The following is a 16839-nucleotide window of genomic DNA, read 5'->3' as shown; positions in this document are numbered from 1 at the left end:
CTGACTACCTGATGCCTCAAGCCATGCATAACTCGACTATGGCTAATACTATGGGTTTAATTCTTTCACTCATTTTGATCCAAGATGTGCCTTTTCACCAATCACAGCAGCTACAATGCATGCATTATGGATTTACCTTTATGGATTTACCTTTATGCATATTTACCTTTGTAACTTATTTCTTTCTCCACTACTGTGTAGGTGTTGATCCACAGTAATGTGTCATTGCTTCAATGGTGGTAACCACAAAAATGGTTTATAATTTTATGTAGTGACTGGATTGATTACAGAAGCATTTCTCGTACTGTTCTTCACTTGTATCGCCGCATAACAAAAGAACACAGCAGCAGAACGACCTCTTCACTTTACAGTAATTGATAGTCAGGGCACACATTTAGTAATACAATCAATTTTTATAATGTGTGTGGTACTATTCTTTCGTTCATAGTGTTATGAACTAGTTTACCAGTAATGAATTATGTAATAGTTATACCACGGTTGTGAGGGATTTCACAGATATGTACACCCAAACCCCGAGGGCTGCAGGCCTGAGGTGTAAGGGTGTATATATCGAGGGGTAAGGGTGTATAGCTATATCAGCAAAATCCCAACACAAGTCGTGGTATAGGTGATATATATCACTCAGGGCACACTCACCTGATAGGCGAAAGAACTACAGATCACTCACCCCATTTGTTTTATACACTAGCATCTGATGATTGATCATGGTTTCAATTGTGTGGGCAAATAGCTCTCAGAACGTTATTCCTACGTCATTATGTTTCAACACATGCCAGGAACTTTTGATTGTGGGATTGGTTATGGAGTGAAAAGATTTTAATGCTACATTAAACCTTTGCTATTGTGGCAATAAGTAAGTTAATACATTAAGTTAAGTACTTAGGACTATAAACTATACTCACCTATAGTTGTCATATTCTTCTTGTTTAGTGGTCTGCTCAATGGCTGACACACCCCTCATGTAGTGGGTAGAAATATGCATCCACGCATTGCCCAAGCAATTGTTTTACAGATATTTCATCTTAGAATGTAGTTTAGTTACTGTCAAATCATCTAAACTTAGCAACTACAGTGAGCCTGCCTAAAGAGTAAACTAAAACCCACAATAAAATGGTCCGTGTCACTCAATAAAACAAGTCAAAGTGTTTCATATCTTTGAACTGGTTGGGTATCAAAGCCATGAGCAAACCATGTTCCCATGATAATGCTATAACACTGAGTGGCGCCTTTGAACGCCCATGCTAAAGTGATACTTATTATATTTAATACAAAACAGCCAAGCTGTAAAAAAGGGTGTGACCCCCAAAAATCCATGGTGAAAAAAGATGTGAAATCTTGGCCAAGAAATGGCTGTGTATTGCCATTTACCTACCATTACAGCCATTTCTTGGCCGCCAACTTAGATTTCACATCTTTTTTCACCATGGCTTTTTGGGGCCGCACCTATTTTACAGCGTGGCTGTTTTGGATTAGATATCACTTCTGTTTGTATTTGTATACTCCAAAGCAGGCCATAGGACAGTTTTGGGGCCTTTTTTTACCTGTCTTTTTCCTTTACTACAGGAGAGAGAAACAATATGTGACCGGATCTGCGAAAAAGGGACATTATTATTATTATTATTATTAATTGTATGGATATACACAGTACAAACAATTATGTAGAGTTAGGCTGTAAGCCTTTGTTCATATCCATATCCTGAACTAGACCAATAGTTGTCTAACTCCAACTTGAAGGAAGCGATAGTAACTGAGACTACTTCCTGAGGTAAATTATTCCAGCTGTTAATGATACATTGGGTAAAAAAGTTAGATCACATAATCGCACAAGCCTAAATTTACAGTATAAAGCATTGAATACATTGGGTGAAATACTTACGTATTATTGAAAAAAATACGTAAATTTTATTAACCCCTCTTTCTTAGTGACAGAATGGACTAACAATAAACCCCTGGATATCATCTTATTCGCCTGCTCAAGAGGAGTAGGAAAATCTTTGTTTCGTTGCAGTAGACCCAAGGATACATAAGTTATGAGCGTTTGTTTACGTCATGTTGAAGCGATCGTACGCAATTGATTTTTTTTCATGAATTTCGCCTTTGTATGCAGTGAAGAATGGCAAGTAAAGGAAAAACTTACCCAGTAATTGATTCCCCTGTTCTTGGCAAACACGATGGTGAAAATTGTAGCTCCGTACCTCAATCTGTTGGTAAGTTACAACCGTTTTTGTAAGCACCTGTAATTTATTTTCCCTATACTTGCTGTACATATCAAGACACACGGTAGTGTGTCGTGCGGCCCAAGAAGCCGGCGCGCAACCCCGTGAGTATATTGACAGGAAGAAAGAAAACGCAATTTTCGCACCTCCGTAGCTCTGTGCTGCCTTGATGAAACAAGACAAATTTTGCTGTGTAGCTTCCCTCCACCTTCAGCACTCCACATTCCAAATTTGAGCGAAATCGCTTCAGGCATTCCTGAGATATGCGACTTCAAAAATTGGCTTAGTTTCTTCGTTTTTTCTTCTTCTTCTTATTTTTCTTCCTCTTTTCGCACACTTACAAAAACTGCTATAAAACACGAACGCGTTATCCGATTGCCTTGAAATTTGGCACACAGAAGGGGGGTATAAAGGCGCATCTCGGTACCAACTTTGGCTGGAATACCATAAACAGGCAAAGAGTTATGAGCGATTATGCACGAAAAATAACACCAATATGTTGTCACGCCTACAGGGTAAACCGCGTATGGGAAGAAGCTGAAAATCGGTGGGTGAATAGGTTAACTATTGAACCTCAAACCTTTTGTGGTTTGAAAGAAATCGAGCTAAAAACCAGGAAGATACAGCGAAAAAATCAACAGTGTGTAACAATTACGCAATCGAGATTAGCTAATTTTTTATTATTATTATTATTATTATTATTATGCTTGCCACGCCTACCAGATAAACCACTTGGGGTAATGCTTTGAAAATCGCTGTACAGATGGAGTTATCATCTTAGAAAGGCTCTTCAATGGTGTAGAAGAATCAGACTTAAAGCCACGGAGTTATAACACGAAATCCAACTTGGTGTAGCAAGTGCGAGATCGAGATACTCTAATAGAGCAGTCATCCTAATAGAGCAGTCACCCTGAACAGAATTCAAGAGATCAGTTAGAAATAAGTAACCTGTATAGAGATCAGCTACAAACAAATCACCCTGTAGAGAGTTCAGCTACAAACAATTCACCCTGTTCAGACATCAGTTAGAAGAAGTTTTCTTGTAGAGAGTTCAGTTACAAACAAATCACCCTGTTGAAAGATCAGCTAGAAGATGTCACCTTGTAGATAGTTCAGTTACAAAGAAACCACCATGTAGAGAATTCAGCTACAAACTAGTGACCCTGTAGATACATCAGCTAGAAGAAGTTACCTTGTAGAGAGTTCAGCTACAATCTGTAAAGAGCTCAGCTGCAAACAAATCACCTATACAGAATTCAGCTACAAACAAATCACCCTGTAGAGAGATCAGCTAGAAGAAGTTACCTTGTAGATAGTTCAGCTACAAACAAATCATCCTGTAGAGAGATCAGCTAGAAGAAGTTACCTTGTAGATAGTTCAGCTACAAACAATTCACCCTGTACAGAGCTCAGTTAAAAGAGGTTTCCTTGTAGAAAGTTCAGCTACAAACAAATCACCCTGTAGAGAGATAAGTAAGAAGAAGTTACCTTGTAGATCGTTCAGCTACAAACAATTCACCCTGTAAAGAGATCAGCTAGAAGAAGTTACCTTGCAGAGAGTTCAGCTACAAAGAAACCATCATATAGAGAATTCAGCTGCAAACAAATCATGTATAGAGAGTTCAGCTGCAAACAAATCTCCCTGTAGAGAGATCAGCTAGAAGAAGTTTCCTTGTAGAGAGTTCTGCTACAAACAAATCACCCTGTAGAAAGATCAGCTAGAAGAAATCACCTTGTAGAGAGTTCAGCTTCAAAGAAACAATCATGTGAGAGTTCAGGTACAAACAAATTGTCCTGTAGAGAGATCAGCTAGAAGAAGTTACCTTGTAGAGAGTTCAGCTACAAAGAAACCATTATGTAGATAGTTCAGGTACAAACAAATCACCCTGTAGAAAGATCAGCTATAGAAGAAATCACCTTGTAGAGAGTTCAGCTACAAAGAATATATCATGTAGAGAGTTCAACTACAAACAAATCACCCTGTAGAAAGATCAGCTATAGAAGAAATCACCTTGTAGAGAGTTCAGCTACAAAGAAACCATCATGTAGAGAGTTAAGCTACAAACAAACCTCCCTGTAGAGAGATCAGCAAGAAGAAGTCACCTTGCAGGGAGTTCAGTTACAAAGAAATAAACCATGTAGAGAGTTCAGCTGCAAACAAATCACCTGTAGAGAGTTCAGCTAGAAACAAGTCACCCTGTAGAGAGATCAGCTAGAAACAAGTCACCTTGTAGAGAGTTCAGCTAGAAGAAGTCACACTGTAGAGCTACAAAGAAACTACCATGTAGAGTTCAGCTGCAAACAAATCACCCTGTAGAGAACTCAGCTACAAACAAATCGCCCTGTAGAAAGATTAGCTAGAAGAAGTTACCTTATAGGGAGTTCAGCTATGAACAGATCACCCTGTAGAGAGTTCAGCTACAAAGAAATCACCCTGTAGAGAGTTAAGTTACAAAGAAACCACCATGTAGAGAGTTCAGCTGCAAAAAAAATCAATCACTCTGTAGAGAGTTCAGCTAGAAGAAGTCACCTTGTAGAGAGTTAAGCTGCAAATAAATCACCCTGTAGAGAATTCAGCTACAAACAAATCACCCTGTAGAAAGATCAGCTAGAAGAAGTTACCTTGTAGAGAGTTCAGCTACAAAGAAACCACCATGTAGAGAGGTCAGCTGCAAACAAATCACCTGTAGAGAGTTCAGCTAGAAACAAGTCACCCTGTAGAGAGATCAGCTAAAAACAAGTCACCCTGTAGAGAGTTCAGCTAGAAGAAGTCACATTGTAGAGAGTTCAGCTACAAAGAAACTACCACGTAGAGAGTTCAGCTGCAAACAAATCATCCTGTAGAGTGTTCAGCTAGAAGAAGTCACCTTTTAGAGACTTCAGCTACAAAGCAACCACCATGTAAAGAGTTCAGCTACAAAAAACTCAATCACCTTGTAGAAAGATCGGCTAGAAGAAGTTACCTTGTAGAGAGTTCAGCTACAAAGAAACCACCATGTAGAGAGTTCAGCTGCGAACAAATCACCTGTAGAGTGTTCAGCTAGAAACAAGTCACCCTGTAGAGGGTTCAGCTAGAAGAAGTCACATTGTAGAGAGTTCAGCTACAATGAAACTCCCATGTAGAGAGTTCAGCTGCAAACAAATCACCCTGTAGAGAACTCAGCTACAAACAAATATGCAGTGTAAAAAGATCAGCTAGAAGAAGTTACCTTGTAGAGAGTTCAGCTACAACGAAACCACCATGTAGAGAGTTCAGCTACAAACAAATCACCTGTAGAGAGTTCAGCTAGAAACAAGTCACCTTGTAGAGAGTTCAGCTAGAAGAAGTCACATTGTAGAGAGTTCAGCTACAAAGAAACCACCATTTAGAGAGTTCAGCTGCAAACAAATCACCCAGTAGAAAGTTCAGCTATGAACAGATTACCCTGTTGAGAGTTCAGTTAGAAACAAGGAATCCTGTAGAGAGATCACTTAGAAGTATCGCCTTGTAGAGAATTCAGCTACAAACAAATCACCTGTAAAGAGTTCAGCTACAAACAAATCACCCTGTAGAGAGATCAGCTAGAAGAAGTTACCTTGTAGGGATTTCAGCTACAAACAAATCACCCTGTAGAGAGTTCAGCTACAAAGAAACCATTCTGTAAAGAGCTCAGCTGCAAACAAATCACTTGTACAGAATTCAGCTACAAACAAATCACCCTGTAGAGAGATCAGCAAGAAGAAATTACCTTGTAGATAGTTCAGTTACAAACAAATCACCCTGTAGAAAGATCAGTTAGAAGAAGTTACCTTGGAGAAAGTTCAGCTACAAAGAAACCATTTTGTAAAGAGCTCAGCTGCAAACAAATCACCTGTACAGAATTCAACTACGAACAAATCTCCCTGTAGAGAGATCAGCTAGAAGAAATTACCTTGTAGAGAGTTCAGCTACAAAGAAACCACCATGTAGAGAGTTCAGCTGCAAAGAAATCACCCTGTAGAAAATTCTGCCAGAAACAAATTGTCCTGTAGAAAGATCAGTTAGAAGAAGTTACCTTTTAGAGAGTTCAGCTACAAAGAAACCATTCTGTAAAGAGCTCAGCTGCAAACAAATCACCTATACAAAATTCAGCTACAAACACATCACCCTGTAGAGAGATCAGCTAGAAGAAGTTACCTTGTAGATCGTTCAGCTACAAACAATTCACCCTGTAGAGAGAGCAATTAGAAGAAGTCACCTTGTAGAGTGTTCAGTTACAAAGAAACCACCATGGAGATTTCTGTAATCAATATAATTTATGTGACCGGATTTGCGAAAAGGGGTCTTCCACACACATCCAATTCCGTAAACGTTGGAGACCATAACTCAGTGTTCAAGTAACATATTAACCTGAAACTTGCACCATGTATTCAGCTATAGTGGTGCTCACCACTGCCCAAATATCAAGGCAATAGCTCTTTCCAATCTGAAGTTATCAATTGTCAAAGTTGGCAAATTGGATGTGTGTGGAAGACCCCTTTTCGCAAATGCGGTCAAATATGTATTATACAGTATATATAATTTGTACATTTACTGATAAAATATTTAAAGTACATCTACTTCATCTTTTCTTCTTCCTGTAGTAAAGAAAAAAAAATGTGGGTTAAAAAAGTCCCAAAGCTGGTATACAAATACAAAAAGAAATGAAATCTAATCCAAAACAGCCAAGCTGTAAAAAAAAGTGTGCGGCCCTCAGAAAGGCTATGGTTAAAAAAGATGTGAAATCCAAGGTGGCGGCCAAGAAATGGCTGTGATGGTAGGTTAATGGTAAAAATTTTAATATTGACAATTTAGGTAAATTTTGTGAAGCGGCACAAAAATTCACCTGAATTGTCTTTATTAAAATTTTTACCATTAACCTACCATCACAGCCATTTCTTGGCCGCCACCTTGGATTTCACATCTTTTTTCACCATAGCCTTTCTGAGGGCCGCACACTTTTTTTTACAGCTTGGCTGTTTTGGATTAGATCAATTTTTCTGCTGTTGCTACTTTATAGGGCTGTAACTCCCAAAGTTATTGGCATATGAAGCTGAAATGTTGCCAGTGGGTACACTTGGCTAAGTAGATTATAAATATTTAATAAACAGGAATTTGAAAAATATGTGATTATGTCCTGTTTTCGCAGGTCCGGTCACATAAGTAAAGGATTAATTCTAAACATGCATTTTTTTATAAATGTACAATTTTTTATACAAATGAACTTTTCTCAACAAGCCAACAGTGTGTAGCAGAATTATCTACTGAAAGACTAGCTTGTAGCCGAACTCTCTGCATTATGACTTGTTCATAGCTGAACTCTCTACTGGGTGACCTGTTTGTAGCTGAACTCTCTTCTGGGTGACCTGTCTGTTTGTAACTGAACACTCTGCTAGGTGATTTTTCGTAGCTGAATCTCAACTGGAGAGTTCAGCTATAAACAATCACCCTGTGGCAAAGTTCAGCTACAAGCAAGTCACCCAGTAGAGAATTCAGCTACAAAGAAGTTACCTGCAGAGAGTTCAGCTACAAACAAATCACAAGTTCAGCTGCAAACAGGCCATCCTGTAGAGAGTTCAAGTTACCCAGTACAAAATTCAGCTAAAAACAAGTTATACAGTAGAGAGTTCAGCTAGAAACATTCACACTGTAGGGCATTCAGCTACAAACAAATCACCCTCTAGAGAGTTCAGCTACAAACAAGGTACCTGTAGAAGAGTTCAGCTACAAACAAGTCACCTGTAGATAGCTCAGCTACAAAAAGGTCGCCCAGTAGAGAGTTCAGCTACAACCAGGTCACCCAGTAGAGAGTTCAGCTACAAACAAGTCACCTGTAGATAATTCAGTTACTCCACAAGGTGATTTGTGTGTAGCTGAACTATTGACAAGTTGATTTGTTTGTAGCTGAATTCTGTATCAGGTCTAGCTTGTAGCTGAGCTCTCTACAGGTGACTTGTTTCTAGCTGATCTCTCTATACAGTGGCTTTTTGTAGCTGAACTCTCCTTAGGGTGATTGCTTGTTGCTGATCTCTCAACAGGGTGGCTTTTTGTAGCTGAATACTCCACAGGGTGATTTTTTTTGTAGCTGAGCTCTCTGCATGGTAACTTTTTTTTGTAGTTGAACTCTCTACTGGGTAACTTGTTTAACCGAACTCTCTACCGAGTGACTTGTTGCATAGTTGAACTCTCTACACAGAGATTTGTTACGCAGTTGAACACCCTAATATAACTTACTAATGATGCTGAATGTTCTATTAGGGTGACTGTTCTATTAGAGTATGTTGATCTTGCACTAGGCTTGAGTCTATTATGCTCCAAAATTTGCATATTATGCTTTTTGGAATTTTTCACAATTTTCTGCTTGTTTTTCTCTTCAGAAATGCATCATGCTTTTATTTTGCGTATTTTTTCTTTGTGTAGAGAAGTTCTTCATATGATAGAATGTAAATGGAAAAGTGTCACTTCAACTGCAACATACAAATAATAGCATAGCTTGAAATTGGGGATGTGCTCCAGTATTAGTAGAAATATTAGAGCAAGAGGTCTGGGGAGAATATCTATAGTACCTCAGAAGCTATAGACATTTTATTGTCTAGTATCTTTGCAGTTTTGTATGCAAATGATTATGTATAAAAATATTATGCATGGTTTCTGATTGATCTTCTGATCGTTGTAGCAATTGGTATTTAAAGGACAGCAACTGCTACGCATGCAACACCATATCAAGAACATAGACTCCTGGGGATAAACATTTAAATGGTTCTCATTCTCTCTGTTGCATGCGATGACTGTTCTATTGGAGTGTTTGACTGTTTTATTAGAGAATCTCGATGTTCTTGAACTATTTTCCTGGTTTGATATTAACCCCAGTCTCACTGCAGACCTGTACAGACTTCACTATTTTCAATGTCCAGACATTCACTAGCTATACTGACTCAACACTAACTTTATAATCATCAGAGCTTCTATTGTTTTGTCTTCCAATCGAGCTTCCAATAATCACAATCATAATATCACATTTTATTCAAAATCAGATGATGAGACACATTATATAATGCCAAATTCAATGACTGAAGCTCAGCTAAACTACTTTGCCATGCCTTGGCACTAGTTGGCACATGACTGCACATGTCCTATAAAACTCAAACCCATAATGAAAAGCACTCATTCCGTCAAGTGTAAACTTGTAATAAGACTGTAGTATATTTTTCTACTCGTTGTTAAGAATCATTTCACCATCCAAAACAGGTTAGCCCTTGACTTTGTGACTGTCATAGCAGAAGTTATACTTATGGTGGCGGAAATTTTCCCAGTATGCTCTGAATTGTGCTCCATTATGCCAGCATTTATGCTTTATGCTTTTCATCCCCTATTACGCCAAAAATTATGCCGGCATAATTGACGCAAGCCTATCTCGCACTTGCTACATGTAGTAGGGTTTCGCATCATAACTCAGTAGTTTGTAATCCAATTCTTCTGTATTACTGCAAGGACATTCTATAATGATTATTCCACTTACAGATCAAATTGTAGCTCATTTCTCTAAGCGGTTTTCCAGGTAGGCATGAAATCTTTTAGTATTTTTATTCACGATACTCAATCGTGCAATCGTTACACACCTTCGATTTCGGTTCATATCTCCATGATCCTTATTTTGATTCTTTTCAAACCATCAAAAGGCACTCCTACGATGGTTGGTCTATCCACAAACCGATTTTCAGCTCATTCCTCGAAGCGGTTTACCCTGTAGGTGTGACAACAAATTAATCTTATTTTACGAGAATAATTGGTCACTTTTCATCAGAGTTGCACCACACTTGGTACTGGGATTCGCTCCCTTTGAGTGTGGAAAGTTTCAAGGCGATTGGTTAATGCATCTGTGTTTTATAGTAATTTTTTAAAGTGTGCAAAAAGATGAAGAACAAGAAGAAAAAAACAACAAAGAAATAATTGGCCACTCATATCTCGGAAACGGCTGGTGTGATCTTCAAATTTGGTATGTGAGGTGGCCTACCTGGCGGGCACCTCTGCAGCGAAACTGGTTCCAATCGGACAAGGGATCACAGAGCTACAAAGGTGCGTTTTCTTTCTTCCTGTCAATATACTCACGGTGTGGCGCGCTGGCTTCTTGGGCCGCATGACACACTACCGTGTGTCTTGATTATAACAAAAAAGTAAACAAACAAGCACAAGGAAAAATTGCAAATTTTACATTATAGTATAGGAATCATTTATTCATTTCAACAGGTATGAAAAGGCTAGAACCTATGATATTACCTGATTTACTTAAACCTATGTGTACATTGTGTGTGCATTGCATGAGATCTAAAGTTCTGACAATAAAAGCTGTGGGATGAGGTCATGATAGTGGTAGGTACAAGTTGTACTGCATAGTGGGGTTTTAGTATGGTTAAGATTTATTGCTTCTAATTATGTGTCAAAATAGGATGTGACGAGGTAGAAATATTATTGCTGTTAGAGAATAAAGGAATAATGTCATAAAAGCCATTTACTACTGGTCTATGTTGACATACACACTGTTGCCTTTACACTTGATAACTTTTTTTTTCAACAACATTTTGGATAAACTTTTATCTTTCCTTGAGGTGTGCAGATTTAATTCTCCACTCCTCCTTGGACATATCAGGTTATATAATCACTAGGTTCTGTCAGGAGCTCATCGAGTCCGTAGGACGAGGGAGCATGTAACTCCGCATACTCACAACGTAAACAGCAAAATTCAAACATGGCGGACTTTTCTTAACATAGTATATTCCTTATATAGTAAAGGTTGTATCGTAGGGTAAAGAATTACGTAATAATCATGCCACAAATATGCAGCGCCTGGATTAATTCGTGAAAGAAAGGAATGGCAAGGAAGGAAACGTCGAGGAAAAGGCTTAACTAACGGAGTGAAATAGTGACAAGATGTTTTGGAGACTGCTAGGAAACATTCTTGCTTACCGCGTAATGTAAGTGGGCCGGCTATCAGTCCACGGCGGCAGCACAGATTATCTGCAGTAAACACTGACGGAATCAAGTTTCATCGCTCACTGCTGGAGCAAGAAGACTACAGTATAACTATTGTGCCAGTAGTAATAGGTTTAGCGAGCATGCGCGGTATGTGTTTATCCTTATACGGTTATTGTTTAAATTACTATTAATAAATTGCGACGCCATGTTTGAATTTCGCCGTTTACGGAGTTACATGCTCCCTCGTCCTACGGACTCGATGAACTCCTGGTTCTGTACTAAAGTCCATTTTAAAGAGGCATCAAGAGATCAAGGGTCCGCAAGAACTTCAGTAGAATTGGACGAGGTTTTTGATTAAAAGCACTGAATTTCCCTATGTGATGAAAATCTTGTATCGAGGACACAGAAATGATGCGGTTGATATTATATAGTACTTGGAGCAAAGCATCTAGGTCATGTTTTAATCAATCAGATCTAGGTGTACTGGGAGTGATTCAGTAATCCCATACACAACTAAATTAAACTTCCTGTTAGCGACCATCTGAAATGACTTAGGTTGGTTAACAACTACATGTACTTGAGACTGATTAGTCATCTTGGATCTTGGAATTTCTTCATCATTAACAGTTACAGTGGTGTCATGCAGAGGGGAAGAGGGATGGATCAGGCAATTTGTGCAGTCGATTTCTCTACTAAAGCTTTTAAAGTATTTATCTCATGTTTTTGATGTTGTATCATACAGTGACAAGAGAGATATTATATAGTGGGTCAAATCAAACTACTCTTACATGCTTCCTAAGCATCCAAACATTAACATAAGCTGTGAGTTATTGACCAGCAGGTAATAATCTTTCCATGATATTTTGTGCACTTTATCTAGATTGTGGGAAAGTATGTGGCCATCCTTGAAGTGTTTTCCAGTTTCTTTTACCATCTTCTATGATTCAGAACACTCTGAGGATAACAAATACAGCATAAAGGTACTGTATGACAATTTTTAGTCACTATCATTTATCTTTAGGCTGCTATGCCTCCATGTTGTATTCAATGAGAATACTAGCAAAACTTAGCACCATTATTTTTATTATTATTACTAGGCCCGGGGTAAATACAACCAAGTACAATTAACATGCTGATTGGTGTGGCAACACCCCAGGGCGGTGTGCACTTGGCATATTCGAGCAGTGCACACCCCCGGGGTGTAATCACCACTTACCATGTATTTAGTATGTGTGCATACAAAACAGACAATGACCATATAATGTTTTCCTAGCTATACACACCACTCTTCCACCGCACCTAGCTCTATTGCCTACTTTTTCCTAGTTCTAACCACAATGACATTTTTCCACAAAGCCATAAGTGTACGCAACAACAACAAAAAACAAACACTCATGCAAATATCTACCACGTAACATATTGCACAATTGCAATAAAATATACATAACAGCACAAAACACATAACATTCATGCAGATATCTATACACAAGTACTTTGGGGAAAGGGCAACTGAGGAAATTGTTGGAGTAGGGTGTAATAACTTTTGCACAAGCCACGCAGACAAGCATTGTGGATATGGCACAATACATAACTGGATTTACAGTTGACCATGAAGCAAATATGTCTTCCAATTAGTACAAGATTGCAGCAACGTACCATATATGCATAGCAATACAACGTGATAGCAGCAACCAATGAATAATCATAGAAGTTAGCGTAATTGATTCGGTTTGGCCGTGCACAGATAATTAGCACTTCATCCACCTGCCCTTGGTCCTCAGTTGCCGTTTAACTGGGTGACCTGCAGTTCGAATCCTGGGGTTGGAGGGATTTTTTCCCTACTTTGGCCACTTTTCTGTTACACCTTTCCAGCTATAAGTCATTAAGTCTAAGTCCTTGAATTTAGGTTAGGGAATCCTAAGGCTGCAGCACATGTTGCTGTAGACCTTCAGTGCTGGTCACTGTAAAGTGTTAATAATAAATACTTTAGATTTAAGGAAGAAAATCCATCCCTCCTGGAGGAAGACTGAGTGTGGCCCCAACTAGACATTGGGTGACCTGCAGTTCGAATCCTGGGGTTGGAGGGATTTTTTTCCTTACTTTGGCCACTTTTCTGTTACACCTTTCCAGCTATAAGTCATTAAGTCTAAGTCCTTGAATTTAGGTTAGGGAATCCTAAGGCTGCAGCACATGTTGCTGTAGACCTTCAGTGCTGGTCATTGTAAAGTGTTAATAATAATAATAACTATATATGTGTATCTAAGTTCAATATCAGTAATTGGACGCACAACAACCAAGCAAACAATGCAACTAAGTTATATACATACAAAGGTTCAATATTTATATGTGGACAACCACGCATACAAAGCACATACAACAATATATGCACTGGCACATATACTTAATGCATGGTTTCGGGTGGGAGGGAGGGAAGAAAGTTTTCTGTCCGCGAACATGCCATGCACTATGGCATGATCTCGTGATCTCAAACCTGTCAAGCCAGTTTATTACAGTGAATCATTATGACATCATTACGTCTCGTGTATCCTACAAGATTGGTTCAAGTTTTGCCTGAAACAAATGCATTGATTTCAGTTTGTGGAACTTGCACTGGGCTACTTTGATAATGTACAAAGTTACTCTAATGGACCTTACAGTCATCTCATGGATTCTGTGTTGCTGAATTTAATTACTTTACCTGAAAAACTAGTTTATCACTAAAGGATGCTGACTTCATTTACTATGGTACAGTATGGTACGTAGGTTTCCACTGTATCCATTCTACACCCACACCAAGGCATGTGAACTTCAATTTATTGCGTTGCAATAAATTACATTCACCAATGGGACAACCTACTAATGGGGCATGTACAAACAGTGCATGGCGAACACAGTACGTGCAGGTAGAAAAGATGCACAGTAATACAATTCTAGAGGAATTGACTGGCACATATACATAAGGGATGTATTAGCAGACCACAGTAAGATTGGGATAAAAGCAGAGTATTTCAACTGTCTATCACCTACAACTGATATCTGAGTTATGTATATATTTAACATGAGCTGGGTCATTTGTACTAAAATGATCACATGATGCCGTGGATATGCTGCAAGACCAAAAAAAAAAAAAAATTGGAGAACAAGTGTGGCTCAAATGCAATACCAGAATTTCATGGATATGTCAGTGTGCACAAGTATGTGGAGCATTTCCGATGACAGCAGACTGTAGCTACATATAATAATAGCAAGCACAACCATGTACATAGCAATTAACAGCCTAGGGGCCCATTTTGTGTATGTTGTTTGTTTCTCTCCATCAGCGTTCAGTATGTGGGATGCAATTTGGCAGTTTCTCAGAGCCCATATCAGTGATCAGTCTGGGCACTCCTGGCACTAAAAGGCTTCAGGTGGAGAGCTATGCATCATCACACAAACTTGCCAGCTGGAAACTGCACCTTCTTTGCACGATGGCCTGCCAGGTGAGGCTTTCTCCCATCCCATACATGAGTGAAGGTAGCCTAGTTACGCGAGACTAAAGAAACAAGGCTATCAAAGCGTTTTAACTAGAGTTGCACCGATAATCGGTTGAATTATCGGTAACAACCGATATTAGCTAATTTTACAAGTATCGGTATCGGCAACGAAGCGGAAATAACTTGCCGGTTAACCGAAACCCACAATCAATCGTTAAGTTGATGACAATGAACAGGTGAAAGTAAAGAAGGTGGTGAATGTAGCAGTAAGTGGTTTGTTGTAACTGTTTTGTAACTATTTGAGTTTGTTTGTTTGCACAAGTGTGGTTGCAAGGCTATAGTAGGCTGTGTATATTTATCGGCCGCCCACGCAATTAGTTGATCACTCTTCACAAAGGGTCTGTAGTCCCACTAAAACACTGTTTGATTAGCTGTTTTATAACTACTTGGCTTCCTTTTCCATGAAAGGAGATAGTAGCAAAACTGTAAAACATTGTAAAAGTCGGCCGCCCACGTAATTAATTACATTGATTACATTATCATTACAAATGCAGTTTATACGCATAAACTTTAGGTGATTTTCTGCTCCTCCTCCTCTGTTCTGAAGAAATGAAGAATATCGGTAAATATCGGCATATCGGTTAAAGGAATAGGCAAATAATCGGTATCGGCAAATGTGAAAAAATGCATATCGGTGCAACTCTAGTTTTAACCAACATAAACTAACCTCCAGTGATTAGTAGCAACTTCCAATCATGTTGTTCATTAAGCAGGAGTAGCAACTACTTGTCTTCCAATCGGATGAGTCGCTGTCGCCCACTTTGAAATGCAAATGAACAGTAGTTCACTTGTCTAGAATCCGCCTGATCTATTAATAGTAAGTGTCATGTGCTAACTGTTTTGATCAGCATTAAATAGAATTGTCGTACGTTTCTATCACCTCCATGATAACACCCGCCCATTATACGATTGTCTCTCCATACAACATGGATTTTATTCCCAGTGAGAAAAGGCTAAAAGAAAGCAGTGGACCCTAAACAAATGGAAGATGCTACGAAAGCTGTTACATCCTTGAGAACTGGAATCAACAATATTTTTATTTTTTATTTATTTATTAATGCTTTGTCTGTAGGACACCTGGTCCTACAACCTGCTCAAAGACTTTAGCTACTTAGACTTTAGCTACTTAAGGTGTGTTTGAAAAGTTGGAGAAAGGAGAAAAAATCCATGACTGGACCTAGGTAGCCTCAAACCTGCAGCTATCCGATTTATGCTCGAACGCTTTCAGGAGTCTACCAGGTGGTCAGGATGTCTTCTCCTTGTTATTTTCATGTAATTATATCCATAGGAATTCTAGAGAGTAACTCATTATCTCTAATATATAATGTACCCCCTACCACTTGGATCAGCAATAGAGTTAAGTATGGAACAGATCCTAGCACCAAGAGATAATTAAACAATAAATAGGAGAAAGCTTTCAACATTTCTGAAACAAGTTTCAATATGGAAAATCCAAGAGAGATGTAATGAATATTGATAAGGAGTATAAGAATAGTAAGAATTCATTAAGGAAAGACAAGATCATACATAACTGGTGGAATTCATTCTTAAATTGATAACACGACTTGTCATTGTGAAAAGGAGACAACATTGCTCATGTTTGTATGGACATCACCAATGATGAAACCTTCATTCACTCTTTCTCTTTATTAAGGATATTAATGGCTTGATAAATTTGCTGGGGAAAAGATGAAATTAAGCTACTTTTATTTCTATGATCCCTAATTGAACTGAAATTCATAATTTTCCTTATATACTTGTAATCAAGACACACGGTGCCGGCGCGTAACACCCGTGAGTATATTGACAGGAAGAAAGAAAACGCACTTTTCACACCTCCGTAGCTCTGTGCTGCCTTGATGAAACAAGACGATTTTTGCTGTGGACACTCCCTCCAACTTCAGCACTCCACATTCCAAATTTGAGCGAAATCGCTTCAAGCGTTCCCGAGATATGCGACTTCAAAAATTGGCTTAGTTTCTTCGTTTTTTTCTTCTTATTTTTCTTCCTCTTTTTGCACACTTACAAAAACTGCTATAAAACGCGAACACCATATCCGATCGCCTTGACATTTGGCACACAGAAGGGAGGTATAAAG

General features: G+C 38.7%; 1 protein-coding gene across 1 annotated transcript in view; it reads right to left on the bottom strand.

Annotated features, from left to right (window-relative positions):
- LOC136250630 (E3 ubiquitin-protein ligase rnf213-alpha-like) overlaps positions 1–16839 on the bottom strand; it is a 407493-nt gene that overhangs the window by 24325 nt on the left and 366329 nt on the right. The window lies entirely within an intron of this gene.

Source organism: Dysidea avara, chromosome 3 (genome assembly GCF_963678975.1).
Source record: "Dysidea avara chromosome 3, odDysAvar1.4, whole genome shotgun sequence".
Classification (NCBI taxonomy): domain Eukaryota; kingdom Metazoa; phylum Porifera; class Demospongiae; order Dictyoceratida; family Dysideidae; genus Dysidea; species Dysidea avara.
Note: the sequence above shows the minus strand (reverse complement) of the source record. Positions and strands in the feature narration are given on the sequence as shown.